The 4,474-nt window shown below is 38.3% G+C and overlaps 1 long non-coding RNA gene across 2 annotated transcripts; it reads right to left on the reverse strand.

Moving 5' to 3' along the window:
* Window positions 1-377: 377 nt before the first annotated feature.
* Window positions 378-4,255, reverse strand: LOC120966427 (uncharacterized). Of its 2 annotated transcripts, XR_012187697.1 has the most exons (4): window positions 4,052-4,255; window positions 3,745-3,935; window positions 1,336-1,484; window positions 378-704 (listed from the first exon to the last, which is right to left on the reverse strand). It is a non-coding gene; the product is annotated as an uncharacterized lncRNA (long non-coding RNA). The 2 variants fall into 2 exon arrangements; XR_012187696.1 differs by lacking the exon at window positions 4,052-4,255 and having other exon boundaries at window positions 3,745-3,997.
* Window positions 4,256-4,474: the final 219 nt, after the last annotated feature.

A 4,474-nucleotide genomic window follows, 5' to 3' on the forward strand; every position in this document is an offset into this window, starting at 1 on the left:
CACGCCCAGTCAAGTCCCTACATAGGAAGCTCTTTAAAAAGCGATTCACGCCCGCTCACGTCCCATACACAGGAAGATCTTTAAAAATCCCATAATAATTGGAATCGGATCTCTCAGATCCCGTACATAGGAAGATCTTTTAAAAAAGACCGTTCACGTCCTTACATAGGAAGGTATGAAAAAAACTAAAATTACATCCCAACTCAAAAAAAGGAAGTTGTCCTCCGTACCGATATTTTACCGGAAAGAAATATCTCCGTGAAGATACCATCGGGGTTTCCTGCTCCACCCATGCACCAAAACTTCCTCGAGAGAATCCTAGCGTTGTTCTTCTCCACAACTCCATGATGTCCTGGATTTTGAAGTTCCATCCAACATAGCGACAACTTGGACGCAGACGTACACGATGTCTTGGATTTTGAAGTTCCATCCACATAGCAACGGCTTGGACTCAGAGGTACACCATGAACTTCACCAGGGACTGAACACCGGCCTCTTCCGTCATAAGCACGGACGGCTGCTGGACGCAGGTGTCGGACTGGACGAATCAGTACATAGGAACTGGGGTGCCCTAGCATGTCCACCATCTTCATTGGAATTGCGCTGCGCTAGCCCCTCTCAGGTGACTGGTGACTGTCACATCAACCTCCTCCTTTTTTCTAGGATTTGTTCTGTTCTTTAATTAATAATACTCTGTAGCACACCTAGAAGTTCATATGCATTACAAGATATAGCACCCATCATTTGCATATACCCCCTTTCATTGTTTTCTTTGAACTCCTCTGTTCTCTAATTAATAGCACATATATAAGTTGATTTGTGCATTGCCAAAATATGATGTATCGACAATGAAGCACACCATGTTTCTTTTCTATCACAATGGTACATTAAAATAAAATATGCATATGCATCGGACAAAAAACTATTGATTCACTACTAGATTAGAGTACTGATAGACATCTCACTCCACATACTTTTCTGCCCAAAAAGTTTAATTTGACTAATGTATGTATTTGTTAGTCAGACTCGCAAATAGTCCATATAGTTTGATGCAAGAAGTTTGATGCTCAAGATAACTCCCAAAGCTAATAATTGTTTTGTCAGCTGGACTACTTTAAAGAATTGTACTTGCTCTCAGGCAACTTGAAATATATGTCAACTACCTAGCAATGCATAGTTCTTCTTTGTGCAGTTGTGAAGTTCTTTATAGTGAGATGTTATGCCTAATATTTTATCCTGGTGAAGAAGCCATGCCAAAAATGGATACTTGGCTTACAAGTGCTGTGAAAGTCACCAGAGAAGAATTTTCAGGTTAGCAAGAGGTAAGACACTTACCTTTACTTCAGTTACCAATATTGTGCTTCAAGAACATTGTATGTAATATTGAGGATTGTCTGATCAACACTAGCCAGCGACGTCGCAACCTACAGTATTAACTCCGCCCGGCGTCCAAAAACAACAACACCTCCAGCAGGTATCATATTCTGCACGAAATCAAGTCATTTGCATGATTCACTATATGCCAAATTGATGAATGGATTAATGGATAAACGATACTTGATCAATAAATAAATTGCTGATGGAGATACCAGAGAGAGTAGGGTAAATATTCGTAAAACAAGTTCAGTTGAACGAGATTTATATATATTGGAGAACAAGTTCAAATGAACTAGATTTATAAATATGTTTATGTGGAGATATCATTGGGTTGCTTACCATGATGAAACCAATAGAGAAACTACAGAAAAACAGGCGGACAAGCAGAGAGCAAAGTTCAAACATCGGCGAGATTTAAGTCCTTTTGCTAGAGTCAGTTATTCAAATTACACATATAAACTTTTAACATTACTTTTACATGGTTAAATTCTTTCGGTGGTGAGAATATAGGGATTGCTCTATGGGGATATTTTAACAAAGATGGTAAATGGAGGTTTTGCAGAAACAGAAGATCATGATTGTCACTCCAAATTTTATCAAAGAAATCAAAAGTGAGAAATTTAAACTCTTTTCAATACCCCTCAAATCCAATGTTCTTAATCGTTTATCCATAACAGGGTCATTATTGCACACAATAAATGCATGTAATTTATTTTGAAAGAGATGTTTATAAAACAATGATGGAAGTTGATGAAAGCACCAAAGGAAAAACTTAAAAACAAATATTTTGTAACAGAAAAACATTGGGGGAATTATAGAATTGCGGTAGGATGATGCTAAAAAAGATTTGTCTCTGCTATAATATACCTTTTTCTAATATTGTAACATTATCTGATCTGACTGGTCTGCTATTAAATTAATAATTTGCACGCACAACAAGAGCAAGAATTTATGAGATTGTAACTGATAAGGTTGGTGGTACATTGTATGCAAAGTTTGCTTCTGCGACAAGAAAGGAATATGGTAACTATTTGCAATTCATGTAACGAGTGGCAGAAAATGTAGATCTATAGTGAGTATACTCTCCATCATATTAGTTTCATACTTTAACTCAAGGTAAGCGATGAGATAGCAAGGCAACGTTTATCATGTTTAATGAGGTAGCACAAAGACGCTTAGGCAACATATGTGCATCTACCTTGCTAGAACAACATGATGGATTCACAAACACCATCCCAACTGTTATTCAAGACCTTACCTACTGGAGTACATGGAGAATTTAAAAGTGAGCTACATTTTTAGACTGTCGGTAAGCTTCAGATGGAATATCTCAACGGAAGAATTGAAGAGGTATGCGCATGTACATTTTATTATTTTGAAATAGTTTATCAAAAGTCGTACTGGAAATCCAAGGAACACAAGATTCTTCAAATTTCGTTACACGAAAGTCACATATAATTAAGTAAAAAGTTGTTACACTTCAAACTATCCTAAAAATAAATACTGACTTAACTATGCTAACATGATATGGTAGGATGAATATGGTCTACTACCATGCCGAAGTATTGCAAACACACATCAACATTTGGTCGAAATGGTTAATCACTACCAAACATCGACATATATATTATGTGATATTTTATTACACAAGCTTGTTATTTAGTGCAAACCAATAGTGAGAGCATCAGGAGATTGCTATATTTCATATGTACAATGCGATCATACCTGTTTTCATATTTAGTAATTGAACCTTAATTTTTCCTTGGGAAATATTAAAATTATGGCTAATCACAAATGTACTAATTATTTCTAAAGTTTGTTGAATATCAAGGCCTAACATTGCCAATGCCGGTCCCAAGCCCGGAAAAAAGTGAAGGGGGCATAAACAAATTAACAATACGCCTTAAGTTGTATTTTCTATAATATAAAAGAATGCTATCATCATTGAGTACCTTCACCATAGGTCAATTGAATGTACAGTACTAATTTGCATTGGTGTGTCTGCTCACACATATACTTAAATTTTTACAGAACTAACTTATCAGTATCTACCTCATTCAACAATTATACAACACTTACAAAAAGACTCGCAGGTTTTTACAAAATTTGAAAGAAAAATGGTGAAATATTTACCAATAACAAGCATTTCTTAATTACATTGTATTGGTTGAATCGCACAAACACATCAAAATGTTAAGAAAAAACCACATGGTATGTGTGGTAAGCCACTTACTATTTGGATGAAATTGAGCTATGATGATCTAGGTGATTAGATAATAGATTAAAAATCCAAACAAATCTAAATTTTTTAAGAAAAAGGGGAAATATATAACTAAGAAAAGAAGAAGGGGGGCCTGCAGGTCGGACTTCGAACTACGGAGATTGTTGACGCCGTGGAGGATGACGACGACGTTGCCGGCTACCTTGAGCGGGAATACCGACGATGTGCCTGGCCTGCGCACTTGGGGAAGACAACGTCGCTAACATCCTAACACTCAAGCTGGATCCAAGCAAGCTGCGGGAGACGATATCCACGCCCAAATCAACTGCACGGACACCTACAACAACGGCACCTTGCAGGTCAATCACCACGCCTCCTCCTTGCTGCAGTTGATCCTTGGGGCCTACTATCCCTCCACCGCCTTTCAAAAGCCTAGGATACGAGGAACCATACCAACCGCGGTCGATGGCCACACTGGAAACACCAGCAGTGGACGTGGCTACAGGTGAGCACGAACGACCTCAAGGCAGCAAATCAAGAGAGCAAGTTGATGGGAGCTATCCAGCAGCAGCAATTTTGGAGTGAGCAGAGCGAATAAGGAAATGAGAAAGGGGATCGGGCCAGAGGAACATGTCACTGTGCGAAAGTGGAGAATGGGGAAGAAGTCGAGAAGACTACGGAATTGGGGAAGTGAGGAAATAGACTGGTGGGACCCATTAAACCAAATGACGCTTTGTGCATGTAGTAGTATGGGCACTGTCACACTACGAGATCAAACTATGTAACAGGAAAATATAAGCCACCTTTCATACTGTTGACTGTACGTGTCTTAACTAAATTCACTAGGACCCTAAAAAAAGTAAACTCATTGGAAGC

The sequence above is a fragment of the Aegilops tauschii genome, chromosome 6 (genome assembly GCF_002575655.3).
Source record: "Aegilops tauschii subsp. strangulata cultivar AL8/78 chromosome 6, Aet v6.0, whole genome shotgun sequence".
Lineage (NCBI taxonomy): Eukaryota > Viridiplantae > Streptophyta > Magnoliopsida > Poales > Poaceae > Aegilops > Aegilops tauschii.